This window comes from Protopterus annectens, chromosome 7.part0 (genome assembly GCF_019279795.1).
Source record: "Protopterus annectens isolate FY-2018-M chromosome 7.part0, PAN1.0, whole genome shotgun sequence".
Classification (NCBI taxonomy): domain Eukaryota; kingdom Metazoa; phylum Chordata; order Ceratodontiformes; family Protopteridae; genus Protopterus; species Protopterus annectens.
In genome coordinates, this window is record NC_056739.1 from 163,188,954 (window position 1) to 163,211,834 (window position 22,881).

The following is a 22,881-nucleotide window of genomic DNA, read 5'->3' on the forward strand; positions in this document are numbered from 1 at the left end:
CACAACTGTACTTTTTGTATTTGGGGCGTATGGTACTTGATAACACTGGGAATTTGGTTTGCTTAGCAAAGTGCCGTGCTGCAAGTGTTCAGTGTATTACATACGTAAAACAAACCAGCGCCTTAAGGACAGAATATGTAGTCGCGTATCAGAAATAAGAAGGGTGGTAGAAAATAATACTTTGTTTAGGCGTATACAGAATACAGGCAATAGTCACATGTTTAAGATGTTCATCGTGTTATACTGCTGCAGTTATTACACTTGGGTTATCCTGCCATCAGGCGGTCCCGCAGTCGGCCAGAGTTCCAAATTCTTGGTCCGGCGTCGGTTGCTGTCGCCTCCTCCCTGACGTCAGTGCGACAGGGGTGTATAAGATGCAACTGACGCCATTTTCTTCCGTCGTTCTTGCCGCGCGGTGCCCGAAGCAAAAGCAGTTTGCAAGTGCTGGTCGGCCGTCTCTTGAGATTTTCATTCCGAATCCAGAACCGAAGTCTTCTACAAAGCTAAGTACCCCATTGGGGAAACTTTTTCTTGCCTCAGACTGATGTCAGTAAAAGTTAATAACTGTATTTCTTGTGGGAAGCAAATACCTCATAAGGATTTCCATTCCTATTGTATCCCATGCCTAGGCCCTGACCACGACGTTACTGGTTGTCGGTTTTGTGCTAGGTTTAACAAGCGCACTATTAAACGTCAGTTTGATTTTGCCCGACATTATTTTGGTAGAAAATTCAATTATAGCATGCCATAGGAACTTCCGACTACCGGAATACACAAAAAGCGCAAAGACAAAGATAGGCATCAGAGGCCCAAAACTGACGAAGCCTCTTCTAGGCCAGTCACCGGTTCTCCGGTTTTCAGCAAGGTGCCTTCGCAGCCCCTGACAACCGCATCTGTAGAACCACAAGCCGCCTCTGACTCCCACGTGGAGATGGCTGGGCCTTCGGACACACAAGCTCTTCAGCCTACTGAGACTAACCTTTCAGAGGGATCCGAAGTAGCTGAGCAACCCACAGCTACAGAGGGTGTCTTCAGACCTACTCAGTTAAGCATTAAACCCTTAGCTAAGTCTAAGCCTCCTTTAAAGTCAAAGAAACAAATACAGCATTCTCCAGGACAGGCATCCATGCCTAAGAAACAAATGCTCAAAATGGCCGAAGACCTAATTACTCTGATCAGGGAGTCCCAATTACTCTGATCAGGGGGTCCTATCCCCCTCCTGATAAAAGGCCTAGACAGGATGCAGACTATGACTCATCCGACCATGTGTCCATCTTTTCTGATTCATCCTCAGACCTAGGATACTCTTTACCCCCTTATGAGGATTCTGATGCTGAGGAATCAATTCCATCAGCCTCACCGCTTGAGGACTACTCCTTTGGGGAAACCCTACATACCTTGAGGGAGCATTTCCACTGGGAAGGCCAGGATTACTCAGAATCCAAGGAAAGGCTCAGAGATTTCCTTTTATTACCTCAACACAGACCCCTTGCTATTCCGCCAGTGTTAGATATTGTGGACGATGTGTATACTGAATCCAGCTTAAATCCTGATTCCTTACCAACAGCCCCTGTTAAACCTGACAGATACTACAGAGTCCCTGACTCTCAAATTTCTGTATAAAAGCCCTGTTGCTGACCCTGAAACTATTTCTCAGAGACCCAAAGGAGGTGAGGCCTCATCAGCCAAGAATCCAGTTCCCTCTGACAGAGATTCCAGAGCATTAGACAGATGGGGAAAGAAAGTATATATGTCTGCAACTTTAGCAATGAGAGCCTTAAATTGCCAGTTTCACATGCTAAAATATCAGCAATTTTTACTGTCTCAGTTAAAACAAAAAATGCTTCCAGAATCAGATCCTCCTAATTTTAAAGAAATGCAGGATTTATTGCATGCAGCTGAACAAGTGGGAAAGCAACAATGTGGTTTTGATTCTCTAGAGGCCTCCTGCAGAGCAGCAGTTACAGGCTCTATCATTAGAAGACATGCTTGGTTAAAAGAACATACGTTACCAGACCATGTTAAAGCAAAATTATTGGATGCACCTTTGCAGCAGGATGTGTTATTTGGAGTTAAGGCAGAAGAGGTATTAAAGAAAATGGAGGATAAGGCAAAATCTATGCAAACTGTGAAGGATTTCTTACAGGTTCAGCCTCCTAGTTTTAGCAGAAACTGGCCAACTAAGAATTGGTCCTTTCCAATTACAGACATACCTCAAAGGAGAAGATACAGACGTCCAAGAGGTAGAGGTCAAACACAAGGTCCTTACAGGCCTCGACAATGGGTTGCATCAGGCCAGAAAGAAGGGGAAGACAGGCCACAACCATATAAAAAGCAGCTCCGATGACTTCCCACTACAGCTGCCAAACAAATCCTTCTTGGCGGCCCCCTTGGGAGGAAAACTGGCACTCTTCTATCACAACTGGCAAATGATCACCAAAGACAAATGGGCTCTCAACATTGTATTTTAAGGTTACAGGTCCCACTTTCACACTCTGCCATGGTTAAAAGGAATGCCAAATTTGCCACCAAATCAATGGGCAGAGGCCCAAAAACAAATTACAGCACTCATGGATATGAGAGCTATTCAACAGGTACCATCACAGGAGCAAGGACAAGGATTTTACTCAAGACTCTTTCTGGTGCCCATAAAGGACAAAGCCTGGAGGCCCATTCTGGATCTTTTATCTCTAAACACTTACCTGGATGTTCCGAAATTCAAAATGTTGACATTACAGCAGCTTCTTCCCATGCTGGGCAAGAAAGCTTGGCTCGTGACTTTGGACCTCAAAGAGGCATACCTGCATGTCCCTATCAGACAAAACTGCAGAACATACCTCAGATTCATAGCTGGTTCAATGCACCCAGGGTCTTCACAATGTGCCTGTCACCAGTAATTGCATTTTACACACAGAAAGGAATTCAAATTTATCCGTACCTGGACGACTGCCTGATTCAAGCAGAGAGCAAGGACATTCTTCTAAAGCATCTGGCATTTGTAAAAAAGTTAAGTTGCCTGGGGTACACAGTAAACAAAAAGAAATCAAAACTAGTGCCCTCACAAGAGATTATATTCCTGGATGCCAGCTTGAACACAATGGCCCAGATGGCTTATCTCACGCCAGACAAGCAAGGACAACTGACTCAATACTTTCAATTGATGGCAACAAAGACCCAGCTCCCTGCAAGAAAAATTCTGCAGGCCTTGGGTTACATGGCATCCTGCATACTACTAATTCCGTATGCCAAACTGCATATGAGGGAACTACAAGGGTACCTAAAGAATGTATGGTCTCAACACTGTCAAAGTTTGGAAACAGTTATACCACTAATCCCTTGCCTTCAACAGGAGTTTCAGTGGTGGGCTCAAGCTTGTCACCTCAACAAGGGACAGACTTTTACACAACCCACAGTCAGGCAAACACTGACAACAGATGCATCGGATTACGCCTGGGGATCACACATGGCAGGCAAATGTATTCAGGGCATGTGGACCGCAGAACAAAGACATCAATCAAAAAGAGATGCTAGCTGTACAAAATGTGATTATAGCTTTCAAGGACCTGCTGCATTCAGGACAACTACTACTAAAGACAGACAACACCACAGTTATGTGGTACATAAGCAAGGGGAGCACTCACTCCTACCCCCTATGCAGACAAGCTATGAACTTATGGAACACAGCTATAAACCTTCAAGTTCATCTGCAAGCGCAATTCCTGCCAGGAGAAAAAAACACACTGGCAGACTTAAGCAGAAACAACATGGATCCCCACGAATGGGAGTTGAATCCACAAATATTCAGAATGATAACACAGAAATGGTGGAGTCCGGATATAGATCTGTTTGCATCCCCAATAAACTGCCAGCTGCAAAAATTCTACACAAGGAGTTACAAACATGGAAAGTGGATGCCCTCTCTTTCAGCTGGAAGAACCTACAAGTATACGCTTTCCCACCACTACCTCTCCTGCCAAAGGTACTCATAAAAGCCAGGCAGGAAGAGCCAAAGATGATCTTGATTGCACCAGACTGGCCACACCAGCACTGGTACCCAATCTTAAGGAGCTTAGCACAAGAACCACCCTGGATTTTGCCTCAAATCCCACATCTGCTGAATCAGCACAACAAACAAATACTACACAGCTAAAGACATTAAACCTAGCTGCATGGAAGATTCCTTATTTAAGCAAGCAATGCCTCTCTCCAAAGCTGTTATGGATGTCATTCTGGAGGTCAGAAGGCCTAGTACCAAGAAAGCCTATTCAGATAAATGGAAGAGATTCTGTGCCTGGAACCAAGCTCACAGCCTTGACCCTCTTGTCCCAAACATTCCTCAGATACTACAGTACTTAACTGAGATGCTGGACAAAGGACTCTGCTTCTCATCCATCAAGATCCACGCCTCTGCCATCTCTGCTCATTACAACACGGATCCACCAATTTTCTCTAATCCTCTGTTAAAACAGTACCTCAGAGGGGCTAAAAACATAAGACCGCCCCATAGAGCACCTACTCCAACTTGGGACCTCAACTTTGTTTTGGAGAAGCTAACTTTACCTCCTTTTGAGCCAGCCAACACAGCAGAATTAAAATATATCTCTTGGAAAACTGCTCTGCTCCTGGCAATGACATCCGCACGAAGAGTTTCAGAATTACAGGCACTAATGGCAGTGGAACCTTTCCTCATTTTCCACCAGGACAGGGGTCTTTACAAACTAACCCTGCCTTTATGCCAAAGGTGGTATCCAATGTGGCTCTAAACCAAACTATTCGCCTGCCAACTTTTTATCCTAAACCACAGAATAAAGGGGAGTGACTACTGCACTCTTTGGACATTCATAGGCAGTTACGCTTCTACTTGGACAGAACCAAAGCTTTCAGAAAATCTGAGCAATTATTGGTAGCATATGCTGCAGGAGCACAGGGAAAAGTAATTTCAAAACAGACTATTTCAAAATGGATAGGACATTGAATACGTTTCTGCTACACATACCATGGAAAACCTGTACCTAGCAGCATTAGATCTCACTCTACCAGGGCAACGGCCACTTCAACTGCCTACCTCAGGGGAGTACCTACCAAGGATATTTTGGAAGCAGCAACTTGGAGTTCTGTACACACCTTCACCAAGCATTACCATCTGCCTCTATACTCTAAATCCAGAGCTGGCTTCAACACTGCAGTGCTTTATAGCCACCCCTAATGCCTTATAGGACCAGCCACCCTTCCTCAGCTTTGGGATTCTACCAAAGTGTAATGACTGCAGCAGTGTAACACGATGAACATAGTACAGTTTTGTACTTACCATAAATGTAGATGTTCGAGTGTAGACACTGCTGCAGTCCAGGTTACCCTCCCTCCTTCCCCTCTTACTGGCTGGTACGTACCTATGTTTTCTACCCTTACTACCTATGGAGAGTATTTTCTGGTAGCTGTAAGTTGTTTTTTGCTTTTCTTATGTATGTTTTATTAGCAATTGGAATTGCCTACATATTTAGAGGCACCTGACATCTGGGGCAAGAAAAACTGAAGAAAATGGCGTCGGCTGCATCTTGTATACCCCTGTCGCACTGACGTCAGGGGGGAGGTGACAGCAACCGACGCCGGACCAAGACTTTGGAACTCTGGCCGACTGCGGGACCGCCTGACGGCAGGATAACCCAAGTGTAATGACTGCAGCAGTGTCTACACTCAAACATCTACATTTATGGTAGGTACAAAACTGTACTTTTATGATTTTGAGTGTTATTTCTCCCCAATTTCGTGGTGGAGACATACACGGATACATAATGAAAATGAAGAGAATAAGTGGATTTCGCGTTTTAAGTCTCACTATCCCCCAGGTTTAAATGAGGTTGTTAGTATTAAGCCAGTGCTTGAATTTTTAAACAGTAGAGTAAGATTTATTTTTAAAAAGTATTCCGAGTGAATGCATATGTTATTTGCTTTTAATTATATAACAGCTCTTAATTGTTTGTGGTCATATGACTTATTAGGTATATTTAAGTAGTGAATTTTTTATGGATTGTTATTGCCTGAAGAAGCATTTTGTACGTGAAAGTGTTATTACTAGCAGTATTAAAAGACTTTTATACGTCTCGTAGTTCCTGATTACTTTTTTACTGTATTATTTTTCATTTTGGTGGATCTGAATTTATAACTCGGGTCTTTATTTTCTTTGTTTTTTATGTGTTAAAGCATCCAAACGAAATACTCTGCCTACTTGTCATCTGTTAGAGAGATGAGCGACATGGTGGCAGAAATGACATGTCTAAACGGCATGAAGTTAGAGGCAGCATGACGAAAACAACTTAAGGCACTTGCTTGGGACTGGTGGAATATACAACAGTGAATCATCCCTACAGTGTGCATACTTTGCAAAACAGGTCAGAAATGAATTTCAGATATTCAAACTTGCTCAGCACTATTTTTTATTTGCAAAATATGAAACGAGGCCTACAGAACATTATAAATGATATTCGTATAAACCGATATGTACGATACTGATATGTTTGAAATAAAGTTTGAATTGCATAAAATGAAGGGAAACTAACGCATTTTCGCAAAGCATGTATTTTTCATATTAAGCAAAGATGTTTGAGTTATCAGAAATGTATGAAGTGTTTGCATGTTTGTGCACTGTTACTGTAAATTTATTTCACAAAGTGCAGCCATTACAGGGCATATTTTGCAGAATACAGCCATTACAGAGCATATTTTGCAAAGTACAGTATTTTAAAGAGTTTATCGTGCATTTGAATGTTATTACAAGCTCACATAACAGTTTGTTCATACATAATTACAAGGGCCATATTTTCAGTGTGTTTGTACATATATGGGCTTGGCAGATGGATTTTGAAAACCCAGGGCATTTGGGTTTGACAGTAATATTGCAGAGAACTGAAGAATGCTTGTTTGAGCAGGACTATGACATTTTCACACAGGATGCATTTTCTGATAAAGATGACTGTACAAAGGCATTTATGCTGCTTAATTTAGCTGGGTCAGAGGCTATAGAAAGAGAATGTTCATTTGTGTAGCTACCCGCCCTCTATACCAGAGAGGGGGAAAAAATCTTATTGTTATAGCAGCGGGGTCAAGGGAGGACCCCGAGTGCTTAAAATGTAAATTTAGAGAAATGTGTAACCTCCAGACAAACGTTGCAGTGGAGAGGCACGTTTTACACAAGGGATGAAAAGCCTGGTGAAACTGTTGCAGCCTATATAACTGACTTATGAAATGAGGCTAAAAATGTGCAGATTTGGTGATTTAAGGGATGAGTTGATAAAAGACAGACGTGTGTGTGGTATTAGATGATGCTGTGAGAAAGATTTTGCTTTGTGACAGTGATTTAACTTTGAATAAGGCCATTGTGATTTGTCAGATATATGAGCTCACAGAAAAGTACATAGATATGCTTACACATGAGAGCAGCTCTGGAAGGCTCAGTGATAAAGCTTATGTTGATAGTATGCAGCAAGTAGTTGAAACATGCCCAAGAACATGGCAGCAACTGTAGCCCCTGCAGCACTCACTGGTAAACCCTAGAGCTTTCCAGCAAATTCCAGAGTTCGCACAGTCTCGGTGAAGCATAAGAGTGAGTCGGCAAACTCAACATGGGCCCTACCCAGTTTCATTGCCAACTGTCGTAACTGTGGTGAAGTCATGAATCTAAAAGGGAAAAAGTTTAGCTTTTGGTCAGCAATGCCACTAATGCAATAAATGGAATTGCTTCAAAAGGTTTTGTAAGTTAAAAGGCCCACATTCTTTAAAAGGGAACATTTTAAGAAATGAGTTGATCGATTAGAAAGCTTCAACTCTACTCTTTATGTTGATGTGTCAGTGCTTCATGAAACAGATAATGCAGTAGATTTAAGCGCAAAGAATGGAGTATTTTGTACTGTTCAAATAAATGGCAAACCCATAGAACTCAAAGTTTACACAGGTTCCATGTGCAATGTTATGTTGGCAGAAACATTTGTTAGTGTTTGTCATGGTTTAAAGCTTGATTTGACAAGGTGTGCGAAACTTGTTGCTTATGGAGGTGAAGAAATTCAAACTGAAGGCTCAGTAGTGCTTTCATGTTATTCTGCTGGAAGAAGCTATGACTTGTTGTTTTATGCGGTCAAAGGGCAAGTCCAGTCTTTATTAGGGCTCAGAGACCGTTTGAAAATGGAACTGCTTTTATTTAATAAGGAGGTCCAGCATGTTAGCTTAAAAGACTACTACTTTAATTTTGGCCAGTACATTTTTTCTACCTGTGCTGATCTTTTCGAAGACAAATTAGGGAAACTTCCAGTTTGTGTACTCCATGAAGCTAGACCCAGAGGCCAGTCCAGTTATCAGGCCAGCACAAAAAGTTCCAATAGCCATGCAGGACAGAGTCAAGGCCAAGTTAGATAAAATGGTGTGACAAGGTGGGATTTGTCCAATTGCAACTCCAACTGAGTGGTTATCTTCCATGGTGGTACTCTATAAGAAAAGCTCAGATGACTTCAGAATATGTATTGATCCACAAGATTTGAACAAAGCACTTAAAAATACCACATCATCCAATGTGCACAGTCGAAGTCGCAACCTTGATGCCAAATGCCACTGTTTTGTCTGTCTTAGATGCAGAGAGTTCATTTTGGCAAATTCAGCTGGACAAAATATCCTCATTGATCCCTATGTTCAGTTCTTCGTTTGGCAGGTACAGATTTTTGAGAATACCATTTGGGATAAATTCTGCAAGTGAAGTCTTTCAACGTGCAATGGAGCAACTTATTTCTGGGTATCCGTATGCTATTATAGTAGATTACATACTAGCAGGAGGTCCTGATGAAGCAGAACATGACATAAATCTCAGAAAAGTTGTAGAAAGGGCATGTCAGGTGACTCTCTCAAGCTCAATCCACAGAAATGCAAATTCAGGCTACAAGAAGTCTTTTATGTTGGTCATGTATTTACTAGTACAGGCTTATGACCAGACCCTTCTAAGCAAACAGACATTCTCGAGATGCCAGATCTAGACAATGTTCAAGCCCTGCAACCTACCTAGGCAAGTTCATTCCAGAATTGAGCCAACTTTCAGCACCACTTAGAGAGCTGATACGTAAAGATGTGTCCTGGTCTTGGTTAGAGCAACACCAAAGAGCATTTGATGCCCTGAATCAGGGAATTGCTAGGCAACCAACTTTTAGATATTATGATGTTCACAGGGTCCTGGGTTCAAGACTTGGAACCTGTATCTGACAAGCCAGTTGCACTTTCCTGTGATGCTTCAGAATTTGTTCTTGATGCAGTCATTCTACAAGAGGATCAACTTGTTGCCTATGCATCGAGAACTCTTACCCAAACTGAGATGCAGTATGCCCAAATCGAGAAGGAGCTCTTGGCAGTTGTTTGCATGTTCAAAGTTCCGTGATTATGTTTATGGTAGACCTATCCAGATAGGAAAAGACCAACAACCTCTATTCACTGTCTTGATAAAGCTTATGCATTCAGCTCCAGCCATACTGCAACATATTATGCTGAGATTGCAAAAGTATAATTTCAGTCTACAAGAAAGACAAAACTTCTTTGTCTTGCTGATACATTAACCTGATTGCCCAGAAATACCACAGAACAGCATGAAAATGAGAACCTTGATTATGAAGTCATAGAAGTGAGGAACTTTTCTTCAAGTCTTGATGAGCTGAGAGATCACACAGCCACAGATCCAGTTTTACAGAGGCTTAACCACTTTATCAGTCTGGGATGGCTGTCAAAGCAATCTAGTTTACCCCAAGATGTGCAACCTTATTTTCTATACAGAGATGAGATTTTTGTCTGACAAAAGGTATCATTATGAAAGGGCTGAAAGTGATTGAAAGTCCTTGCAACAAGAGTATATTACTATTTTGCATCATGGTCACCCAGGAACCGACTCTACCAAAAGAGGGGTGAGAGGAATAGTATTTTAGCCTTCTATGTTGCAAGATATTGAGAGAGCACTTTCATCTTGTTTGTGTGTAATAGTACAAAGCCACATCAACAGAAGGAACCACTTCAGCTAAACCAGATTCCCGGACTACTGTGCAAGATTCCATACACAGTTATTTCTGACAATTGGAAACGCAGTTTACAATACAACAGCAGCTCTTCTGGGATTGTCCCTTTAGGACTAAACATAGACGGGGGGGGGGGGGGCGCAAACATAGGAAAGGTTCACAACATCCAGGGTTTATTGGAAATGGCATTGAAGACTTGAATGGTGAAGTTAACAATAATGTTTTGAACTTGTCTAATTTTTGTCTATCTTCTACACAAATCCATGTCTTGAATAAAGGCTTAAGTTTTATACCTGGTTTCATGATATCTGAAGATGTATTTGCACAAGACCTTTTGAGCTTTTGTAGATTATTAAATCTAGGACTGTTTTTTGGTGATTCTGGAATTAACCTTGACAGTGGCAAATTCATATATCATAAATCTAGTTCCTCCCCACCTATGCATGCGATAATCCATCAGTTCCAAAATAGCGTTCTTAAAGATCTACATTTCTTCAGTTCTGATGTTGCCTTTAAACATAATAATATCACATCTACTGAGAAACAGGCTATTTTGGAACTACAAAAAAATAAACAGCTTGTAATTACATCTGCGGATAAGGGTGGTGCTGTGGTCATCCAGAACTGGAAGGACTATGATGATGAGGCTCGTAGACCGCTTTTTGATGTAAGATACTATTCTTATATGTCTGTTGATCCTACATCTAGACTTATGAAATGTATAGAACGCTTTCTTATGGATGCTAAAGATCGGGCCATTATTTCAAATGATACATTACATCAACTAATTATTAAAGATTTTAGTGCCCAGTACATATATTTTGCACCAAAAATTCATAAGGATGCCATTCATCCTCCGGGAAGGCCTATAGTATCTGGGAAAGGCTACATCACTGAGCCTCTGTCACTATTCTTGACTAAATATTTGAAACCTTTGTTACCGTTTATTCGTTCCAGGTTACAAGATACAACTAATTTTCTACAAATAATATCTGATTCACAACTTGAAGCTGATTGGTTTTTGTGCACACTTGATGTTAGTGCACTATACACTAACATACCACACCGGGCAGGACTTAAAGCTTTGGCATATTGGTTAGATACAACAAATCTGTATAGTCCAGAATTCAATTCTTTTTTGGTAGATATGGCTAGCTATGTCCTCACATGTAACGTCTTCTATTATAGGGATCTGTGTTTTTGGCAGACCAAGGGGACTGCTATGGGGGCATCCTTTGCCCCCATATATGCTGACCTCTTTATGGCTTATGTTGAAACACAGATCATTTATGATTCTACCAGAAATATATATCTGTTTGATATGGATATATGGAGACGTTACCTGGATGACATATGGCTTGTATGGAGAGGCACTGAATCTGGGTTTGCAGAATTTGTTTCCTATCTTAATAATAATGAATGGGGGCTAGTTTTTACGGAACATCATGATGTCAACAGTATAACATTTCTGGATGTTCTATTGCATAAACTTCCGGATGGTACTTTGGAAACGGAAATGTACAGAAAGTTTCCACAGTACAACTCTTTATTACATGCTTCCAGTTACCATCCTCCACATATAGCAAGGAACATTCCGAAATCCCAATTCATTAGAGCCAAGCGGATCTGTTCAAAACACTCTACATTTTGTCTCAATCAATGTGATCTAACAAACAGGTTTAAACAAAGGGGTTACAATACTGGTAACATATCTGTTGCCAAACCTCAGGTCAATGTTATGCAGAGAGTTGATGTACTTAAATATAAGGATCATTCAGATACATTACCCCAACCGCTTAGATTTACTACTACATATGGTCGTAATACCAACTGTCTTCTGGAGAGTGTCCGCAGACACTGGAACATCTTACAGTGTGACCAAGAAGTTGCCAATATCATTCCAGACAGATGTGTTTTTTCATACAGGAATGGTAAAAATCTTAAATCATATTTTAATCATTATAAACACAGTGACAATAAAAACCCTGTATTGAAACAGACCACTATATCAGGGGACATTTTGCGTGGATGTTTTCCTTGTGGCCACTGCACTAATTGTAAATACATCACTACTTCCAAAGATTTTTCTAGCAGAAACTGCTCCCAGGTGTTGCAGCAGCGATTGGGTGATTTACTTGGCTACATGTAACTGTGGAGCATTCTATGTAGGGCAGACCTCTCGTCCTGTTAGATCACAGATTTCTGAACATATCAGCAACATTAAACACAAAAAGCTGACCAATGCTTTATATAAACATCAGCTAGTTCATCCCACAGCCCAATTTATGTTTACTATTATAGATATGGTACATGGCAACCGCACTAACAAAACTGGGTGGCACAATATATTGAATTGTAAAGAAAAAAAGTGGATTATAAAGCTTGGTGGTTTATTTTCCCCAGGACTAAATGAATATTTATGAGCATTCAACCAATGGTTTTTGTTCTTGTAGTATTTAAACAGCATGTCTTTTGAATGAAATTTATACACTGAGGAAGGCTGTGATGTTCTTCGTGTTTCACTGTTGCAGTCATAACTGTAGGGTGCTCCTGCCGGCAGGCAGCCCAAGGTCGGCCAGAATCCCAAAGTCTGGGTCCGGCGTCGGCTGTACAAGCTAGTACCCTGACGTCAGTACGCTGTGGTACATAGCCCTCAGCCGACGCCATCTTCTCCAGTCTTTCTTGCCGTGCGGTGGAAAGCAGCTCGCAAGTTGTTGGTTGGCGATTTTCGAACAGCGTAACTTGTTGTTGTCGGTCCGAAGTTCTTACTTCTCTTCTCAAAGCTAAGTACCCCGTTGGGGAATCTTTTTCTTGTTCCTCCGATGTCAGAAAAAGTTAATAATTGTATAACGTGTGGGAAACAAATACCTCATAAAGATTTCCACTCTAACTGTCTACCTTGCTTAGGCCCTGACAATGACGTTTCTTGTTGTCGGTTCTGTGCCAGGTTCAACTCTCGTACTATCAAGCGCAGGTATGATTGGGCTCTAAATTATTTTGGCAGATGCTTCAATTATAGAATGTCGTCGGACACTACCGGAATTCAAAAGAAGCGCAAAGACAAAGACAGGCCTCCGAGGTCCAAACAGGACTCGTTGCAGCTGGAGCCAGCGTCCGGTTCGGCTATCGTCAGTGAGGCGCTTTTGCAGCCCCTGTCGTCCGCCACTTCTGAACCGATGGCCGATACGGACTCCCATGGGGAGCCATCAAGGCCTACTATTTTAACTGCTGCAGGACCTTCGGACGTCGCTCCCTCAGATGGGTCCGGAACCGCTGTGCAGGTACCGGCTTCTGAGGGGGTTTTCAGGCCTACTCACATCACTATTTCAAAGGCAAAGACAAAGACTCCTGTTAAGTCTAAAGTTCCTGCTCAAGCTGCTTCTGACTCTACTCCCAGGACACAGAAGCAATTATTAAAGATGGCTGAAGATTTGCTTACAATGATTAGGGGTTCTCACCCCCCTCCTGAGAAAAGGCCTCGACAGGATGTTCCTCTGGATTCCTCTGACCAGGCTTCTGTATCTTCTGTCTCTTCCTCAGATCAGGACTATTCTTTTTCTCCTTATGAGGATTCGGATGCTGAGGACTCCTTACCCTCGGCCTCTCCGCCTGAAGATTTCTCTTTTGGGGAAACCTTGCATGAGATGAGGGAACATTTTCATTGGGAAGGACAGGAGTACTCTGCTTCCAAGAAGAGGCTTAGAGAATTTCTTCTTCTTCCTCAGCATAGGCCTTTAGCTATCCCTCCTGTTTTGGACATTGTAGATGATGCTTTTTCTGAGGCTAATTTGAATCCTGATTCCATGCCTCCTGCTCCTTCTAAGCCCGATAGATTTTTTAGGGTTCCTGACTCTCATTTATTCTTATTTAAGAACCCTTCTGCGGATCCTGAAACTATTTCTCAGGGCTCTAAGGCTGCTAAGGTTGCTACTTCTAAAAATCCTATTCCCTCTGAGAAGGATTCTCGTGCTTTAGACAGGTGGGGAAAAAAGGTATATACTTCTGCTACCCTGTCTGTAAGGGCTTTAAATTACCAGTTTCATATGTTTAAGTATCAGCAATTTCTTTTGTCTGTTTTAAAGCAAAAGCTTGCTTCCCTTCCTGCATGTGCAGAGGATAAGGAACTTCAGGATGTCTTGCATGCTACTGAACAAGTGAACAAACATAGTTTACATTGTGGTTTTGATGCTTTGGATGCTTCTTGCAGGGCTGCAGCCTCTGGTACTGTTATCAGGAGACATGCCTGGCTTCATGAACAAAGTTTACCTGAACAGGTTAAGGCTAAGTTATTAGATGCCCCTGTTCAACATGATGTTCTTTTTGGATCTAAGGCTGAGGAAGTTATTAAAAAGATGGAGGAAAAGGCAGAATCTATGCAGACTGTAAAAGATTTCTTGCAAGTTCAGCCTTCTAGATTTTCCAGGAATTGGCCCTCTAAAATTGGTCCTTTCCCACGTCTGACAGGCCTCAAAGGGGAAGATATAGACGCTCCAGAGGTCGTGGTCAAGGTCAGGCCTCCTACAGATCTAGACAATGGACTGCTTCTTCACCTAGAAGGGGAGAAGACAGATCCCAATCTCAAAGAAAGCAAACTCAATGACTCTTTCGGTTGGGCTACAGGACCCCTTCACCTGGATGCCCCTCTTGGAGGAAAACTGTCTCTTTTTTACAGAAATTGGACTCATATTACCTAGGACAGATGGGTATTGGACGTGATTTTAAAAGGTTACGAATTCCACTTTCATACTTTGCCAAGGGCTCACGGTTGGCCAGATCTGCCAAAACATCAATGGTCAGAGGCTTTAAATCAAGTGGATGCTCTTCTGGCCATGAGAGCCATAGAGCCTGTTCCACTCTCGGAGATGGGACAAGGTTTTTATTCAAGACTGTTTCTGGTTCCAAGAAAACAAAACTCATGGAGACCTATTCTGGACCTTTCTGTGTTAAACACCTTTTTGGAAATTCCAAAATTCGAGATGCTTACTCTGCAGCAACTAATTCCAATGCTCTCTCAGGACGCCTGGATGGTGACATTGGACTTAAAGGAAGCCTACTTACACATTCCCATCAGGCAGGAACGCAGGAAATTCCTCAGGTTCAAGGCAGGTTCGAGGCACTTTCAATTCTCTGTACTGCCGTTTGGTTTATCTACTGCGCCCAGAGTCTTTACCAAGTGCCTGGCACCAGTAGTGGCTTATTGCAGACTTCAGGGGATCCAGATTTACCCCTATTTGGATGACTGCCTTATTCAGGCAGACAGCAAAGATCTTCTACTTCAACATCTGGACTTTGTTCAACGTCTTCTCTTCCTACTGGGATTCTCAGTGAACACAAAAAAGCCACATTTGATCCCTTCTCAACAAATGGTATTCTTGGGAGCCCTCTTAAATACAACCTTACAAAGGGCCTTCCTCACTCCAGAAAAACAAACACAGCTGGCTTCTATTTTCAACACCTTGGCAACTCTATCTCAGCTCACTGCAAGGAAATTCCTGCAGACTCTGGGCTACATGGCTTCCTGCATTCTATTGATTCCAAACGCAAGGCTTCATATGAGAAAGCTTCAATGGTATCTGAAAAGTGTATGGTTACAGCATTACCACGATCTGGATATTCTGATTCCTCTGATCCCCTGCCTCCAGAGGGAGTTCCTCTGGTGGTCCAGGGCATGTGCTTTAAACGAAGGAAAGCCTTTCCGTCTACCTCAACCTACTCAAATCCTAACCACGGACGCCTCGAATTATGCTTGGGGAGCACACTTTCTAGACAATTGCCAGCAGGGAACCTGGACAAAGGACCATCTTCACTGGCACATCAATCTGAAGGAAATGTTGGCAGTTCAAAATGCTCTTCTAGCCTTCAAGAACCTTTTGCAACCAGGGCCTCTGCTTATTCGCACAGACAACACCACGGTCATGTGGTACATCAACAAGCAGGGGGGTTCTCATTCGTACCCCCTTTGCAGACTAGCTATGGCTTTATGGAACACAGCTCTAAATTTGAATCTACATCTCCAGGCTCAATTCATTCCAGGGGAACAGAATCTCTTAGCAGACAGCCTGAGCAGAAACATTTCAGATCCTCACGAATGGATGCTAGACACCAACTTATTCAACAGGATTACTGCAGTTTGGGGATGTCCCCAGATAGATCTGTTTGCATCCCATCTCAATCATCAGCTGCCTCACTTTTGCACCAGGTCCTTCCACAAAACAGCTTGGAAAGTGGATGCCCTGTCCTTCAGCTGGAGAAGCTTTTCAGGATATGCCTTCCCTCCTCTTCCTCTACTACCTCGGGTATTACTGAAGATAAAACAGGACAAGCCCAAGTTCCTCATCTTGATTGCTCCAAATTGGCCTTGACAGTTTTGGTATCCAACTTTAAAGCACCTGTTCTTGGAGCCTCCTTGGATTCTCCCTCTGAACCCTTCTCTTCTGTCCCAGCATCAGGGTCAGTTACTACATTCCAATCTCAAGACCCTTTGCCTGGCAGCTTGGCTCTTCAAAGGAATTTGATTTCCTCTAGTCTTCCCAAACAAGTTTTGGATGTTCTTCTGGAAGCAGACGGCCTAGCACTAGGAAATCCTATGCCTCTAAATGGAAGAGGTTTTGTATTTGGATGCAGGACCGAGGCTCTGATCCTCTGGTACCTGATCTCTCTTCTATTTTGCTTTACCTTTCGGATCTTTTATCTAAAGGACTTTCCTTTTCTTCCATTAAGATTCATGCTTCTGCTATTTCTGCTCATTTCAATTCTGATCCTCCTGTTTTTTCTCATCCTTTGGTGAGACAATTCTTGAGAGGGGCTAAAAATTTGCGGCCTCCCAGGACCCCTCCTGTTCCTGCCTGGGATCTTAATTATGTTTTAGAAAAACTTACTTTGCCTCCTTTTGAGCCTGCTGCATCTTCAGATATTAAGTTTTTATTTTGGAAGACTGTTCTTTTATTAGCATTGACTTCTGCCAGAAGGGTCTCAGAGTTACAAGCTCTTATGGCTGTGGAACCATACCTTATTTTCCATCAGGACAGAGTATCCTTGAGGACCAATCCTACTTTCATGCCTAAGGTGATTTCGAGAGTGGCTTTAAATCAGACAATTCACCTTCCTACTTTCTTTCCTAATCCTCAAAATAAAGGGGAAAGGATTTTGCATTCATTGGCTGTACACAGACAGTTACGATTTTACCTGGACAAGACTAAAGAGTTCAGAAAGTCTAATCAATTGTTTGTTTCTTTTGCCTCCAGTTCTCTTGGAAAACCTATTTCTAAACAAACTATTTCCAAATGGATTGCTTATGGAATCAGATTTTGTTACACTCATCATGGGAAACAGTTTCCAGGTACCATTAGAAGTCATTCTACTAGAGCAGCTGCCACTTCTACAGCTTTTCCTCAGAGAAGTTCCTACCAAGGATATCTTGGAAGCTGCCACTTGGAGTTCTGTGCATACTTTTTCCAAGCACTACAATCTCTCTCTGTATTCTAAGACCAGGGCAGGCTTTGCCTCTGCTGTTTTGCAGGGTATTCTTGCCTCCCCTTCTTCTGTCTAAAGCCTCCTCCCCTTCTTCACTGCTTTGGGATTCCACCCTACAGTTATGACTGCAACAGTGAAACACGAAGAACATAGTACAGTTGTGTACACCTACCATAAATGTAGATGTTCGAGTGTCTTCACTGTTGCAGTCGGTGTTTCCCTCCCTCCTATCCCCTCTTTTTTCTCTTCTCTCTTGTGGTGTATTTGTGTTTCCTTGTTGGATTCATTTTTGTTTTATTGGGGACTTTTGACATCTAGGGCAAGAAAGGCTGGAGAAGATGGCATCGGCTGAGGGCTATGTACCACAGCGTACTGAAGTCAGGGTACTAGCTTGTACAGCCGATGCCGGACCCAGACTTTGGGATTCTGGCCGACCTTGGGCTGCCTGCCGGCAGGAGCACCCTACAGTTATGACTGCAACAGTGAAGACACTCGAACATCTACATTTATGGTAGGTGTACACAACTGTACTTATTTTTTCCAGCCGAAACCGGTTTGTCTTTTTTGCTGTTATGTATCTTTGAATACAAAATTTTTTATGTCACCAATTGCTGGCTCTTGTTGTTTTTGTAATAGTACAAAGCCACATCAACAGAAGGAACCACTTCAGCTAAACCAGATTCCCGGACTACTGTGCAAGATTCCATACACAGTTATTTCTGACAATTGGAAATGCAGTTTACAATACAACAGCAGCTCAAAAGATTTGCTGAACAATGCTACTTATGTCAAGAATAGCCCTGAGTATCTTCAGTCAAATGGTTTAGCAGAACATGCATTTCAAAGTGCAAAACAATTACTAGAGAAGTCATAATGAGATAATAGTGATCTTTTCCTGAATCTTGAATCTCAGAAATGTTTCTAATGGTAAACATCTTGGTTCACCTGCTCAGATACTTCACCAGAACCACATTATCAATTGGTAGTCATTGTGTTGGTTCCATGTGTCAAGAACAGCAGGTCAGTGAAAAACAATCTGTTGAAGCTTTTAACCCACAAGTCCTACTGCAATAAGACCAGCAAACCACTTATTCCATTATGAGAAGGAGAAGTGGTAAGAATACAAATGTCCAGAGGTTATGATCAGATTGGTGTCGTGAACAGTATTTGCCTAGAGCTGAGATCATACATTGTGGAGTCACAAGGAGCAGATTTGTGGAATTGGAAACATTTGAGACCGGTGTCTGAGCCTGTACAACAGCACATAGCCTGTGAGAAAGACTCGCTGTCTCAGAGTGAGTTGTCCGGTGTTCCAGTTCCTCAAGAAGTTCCAGTGGGCATTCTCATTTCTGTGACTAATCCAGAAGTTCCTGATACGACTTGTTCACTGAAGACTGTCCCTGTTGCTAAACATAGTCCAGATTATGTTACGAGATGCAGTCACACCTCTAAACCCTGTAGCAGATATGAAGCGACTTGGACATGAGCATTATGTTTTGTTTCTAATGTCTATAGTAATGCATGTCTAACACTAATGTTTTTACAAAGGGTAATCTTTTGAGGGAAGATGTAGTTTGATGCGTGTGTGTATGTACCTTTAAGAAGCTATCCAGGGGTTTGTGCAAGTGTATAAATACTGAGCACGTGCGTGCCTGACTGAGATTTTGTAGTTAGCTGTTGAGATGTAAGCATGTATGTATGTAAGGTCTGTATGTTAACTAGTTTGTTTGTATTTTATGATGCTGCTATCCATCCTGATGTGTTTTTATGTATTAAAGCATTGAAATGAAATACCCCGCCTGTTTGTCATCTGTTAGAGAGAGATGAGCGACAGTACCCTTACTCCTGTCGGGAGGTTGCCTTCCCATCTGGACATTAGCACATCTGTGGTGAGAGGGACCATATCCCTGCTCTGTATTTGGTTCTTTCTTGCCTCAGCTCATTTAAACTTGTGTATATCTCTGTTAGGCCTGGCTTTCATTGTAGGCAAATAAATACTATAATAGGGAGACATCTATAATCTTTTTATCTTGCATGTTTTTAAGTGTAGGAGTTTGGCATTTGTAGGTGGCACTAGATGGTAGTGGTTACAAAGATATAATTGCATTACCTGTGAAAAAATCGCAAAGATTTTCATATTCAGGGTGTATTTTGTTTGAGTATAGGATATGACATATCTGGTCCCCACTGTCTCCTGTTTGGTGAGAAGCTGTAGAGCGCTAAATCTCTTCAAGGCTACCTTACCAAGAAGATGGACAGTTTTTCTGGGATTACCATGGCGTCAGCCAGGTCTTGTAAAGACTCCCCACCAAAAAAGTGCAGAGCCACTGAAAAATGACCTTGAGAGGAGGAGTACTAAGTGGCTGATGAGTTTTGTTCAAAGATGGAAGGACCCCCTTAGCTTGGGGACATCAGGTCAGTGATGCACTTTCATAGCCTATGTGTCCAGTGCCTGCTTTTGACAGAGACCTGTGTCATTGCCCCTCTGGAGGCTGCAATGCAAAATCCTCCTGAGCTGAAATAATGTCATTACTGGTAGGTCCAGATGCCTCTTCATAGTCCTCTGGTTCTGACACCTGTTCTGTAATTGATGAGGGTGATATTCCCTTGATGTTTGTCTTTAAAACTACAGAACCAAGGTAAAAATCCAGGCTGTTCACCCATGTCATGAAACCTCCAAGGTAACCACTTCTAAAAGTAGGAACAAATCCAATCCTAAATCAATCACCCTCACCCCATATACTACCTCAGCTTGAGCTCTGCAGATCCTCCACCCATCCCGTATCCCAGCTGTCTTTTTGTATTTATCTTTTCCTGGAAAACCTGCAACCTTCATTAGAACAGTCATCTGTGTCTGAGGTCCTTGCTCAGAAAAGAAAGAGAACCTTTCCTGTATCAGGACTCCAGTTACTGTGACTGTGAAGTGGATGAGCTGGCATATGTCTTGCAGATACTGTCCTCCCTCCGCTGTGACTCTAACACTGAGTCACCCCTATCCTTTGCTTACCCACTAGAGAAGGTCCCGTTTATTGATATCCTTAGTTGGCTGAAGGATTACTTAAGATGCAAATCTAGGGGGTGTTGTCTACAAGGTACCTCAGTCTCACAAGAACCTTTTCTGTAATCCTAGAGCTGACCCTTCTGTAATTTCCTTACCAAAATCCTCTTGATCTAACATGCGGATGCGTCCAATCTGGTACCATCAGCCAAGGATAGTAGAACATTTGACATATTTGGAAAAAAGGTTTACAGATCTTCAGCCATAGTCTTTAGAACTGATAATTATCAGGCTCATATGTCCAAATACCTCTTGGCTTCCTTTGCTGACGTGAAAAAAGTTATTACAAACTTACCTGCTTCAGAAGCTAAATCCTAGTTACTTTCTCTGCTTTCATGACACAAGAGTTACCAAACATTTGTTGACATACTGTTATGATGCTACAGATGCAGTATGTGGAGTCGCAACTATTGGTTCAGTTTTGTGCACGTGTATGGCTACAACCCCAAAATCTGCCAGATGTTGAATCTGAAACTCTCATTGCTCCCTTTGGAAAAAGAAGTTTTATTTGGCACATCATCTGCTGATGTTCTATTGAGGTTTGATGAAAGGAGGGAACTTTATCCAAGGGTAAAGCAAATCTTTAATTCTACTATACTGAAATGCAGCAAAAATTTCCCTTTCGGCCTTAATTCATTTTACAGGATACCTTTTAAACAATCAAGAGCAGCTTTTTAAGAAAGGGTACCACAACCCTAACCTCAGTCAGAGACTGACTATGCCCCCCCTCCCACCTTGGCAATTATCTAAATGTTTCAAAGAATCTTTCTTTACATCTCCCTCTGTTGTACCAGGTTACAACAGAGTCTTCGGTACTAGGAATCAGTCACAATGGGTGTAGGTGGCAGTGGGATTCCTCACCTCCCCAAACCTAGGAATTCTGACCTATCCTCATAATCAAGCCCACCTCTTTCCTCCCATTATTACTTGCACCCTGTCCTAATAAGTAATGGAACCTGTACCAGAGATTCAAAATTATTCTATTCAAGAATATTTCTAGTGCCTAAGAAGGGAGGAAACTTGAGACCCTCTTTTAGATCTGTTTTTATTTCCTCATCAAGGTTCCAAAATTCATTGTGCTCAACCTACATTCTTTTGGATTAATGTTGATCTATCCAAAGGCAGTTTTGACGAATGCAGATAAATTGAAACTGGTTCACTGAAACCACCTTCAGCGAACATTGAAACATTTGATGTTAAGTTGTCAATCTCGCCTTCATTCTTGCTGGATGGGTTCGGAGTCGATCCTCGGCTCCGACTCGGCACTTGCTTTAGCTTGAGAACTCCTTTTACCAGCTCGAGGCAACCCTATATCCCATGATGCAAGGCGGAACTACCTCAGATCTTGTTTGCCGCTTAGCGAAAGAGGTCTCCTTTGCCAGCTGAGGTAAGTAATTTTCTTGTCAAAAGAGAAAAGCTTAGTTAGGGTTTTATTTCCCTCTTGTTTCCTTTTTTATAGTCTAGTAGTGTGTTACAGCCCACCCTATTCCCTTATTTTTCAAAACTTTTTATTACCTTTAGTATAAAAGTTTAGTTAGGCCTAAACCCAGTTGGTTAATCCCTTCCTGTGTGTTGTGTGTTAGGGGATTAATTGTGTGTGTTTGTTGGGGTTTGTGTGTGACTTCCTATAGGATAATGTCCAAAGAAGGCAAGGTCTCAGGCTTCAAGAAGTGTGACTCGTGCTGTCAGAAAATGTCTCTGACAGACGGTCACACTTCTTGTGTTTATTGCCTGGGGCCTTTGCACCTGCAGGACTCCTGTGCTTTGTGTTACTCTTTTAGCCAGAGAGTCCTGCAGGAACGGAGGAATAAGCTTATCCTCCGTGGCTTACTTAAGCCAGAAGGTTCTCCCTCTAAAACAGGGTCTGGGAAACCTTCTAAGCCACCGAAGGCTCAGGCTTCAGTATCCAAGCCTCCTCCGGTGGCTCCGGCTCTGTCGGAGCCGAGATCGTCTCCGGCTGGAACCGATCTATCTACTTCAAAAGTAGTGGGTTCGGCACCGACTGGTTCCGACACCCTGTCTACTGTGGCCTTGTCGGCTCCGGCTGGAGCCGACACCTTATCCAGCATCGGAGCCGAGAAACCTTCGGCTCCATCTGGAATTCAGGGGACTTCGGCTCCAATGACTTCGTCCCGAAAGAGGTCTCGGTCCCCTTCGTTGCAGAGTATCCACTCGGCTCCGGGGTCTCCTCTTTTGTCGGAGCGGAGCCATCGGAGCCGATCTTCGAGATCTTCCAGGCTGTCTGACCACGATTTGGAGAGGGTGGTAAGCAGGCTGTTGAAGTCTCAGGCACTGGCCCAAATGCTCCATAGCCTG

At 42.5% G+C, this 22,881-nt stretch overlaps 1 protein-coding gene across 1 annotated transcript in view; it reads left to right on the forward strand.

Annotated features, from left to right (window-relative positions):
* LOC122805903 (BTB/POZ domain-containing protein 10-like) overlaps positions 1–22,881 on the forward strand; it is a 460,326-nt gene that overhangs the window by 340,195 nt on the left and 97,250 nt on the right. The gene's annotated exons all lie outside the window — the stretch shown is intronic.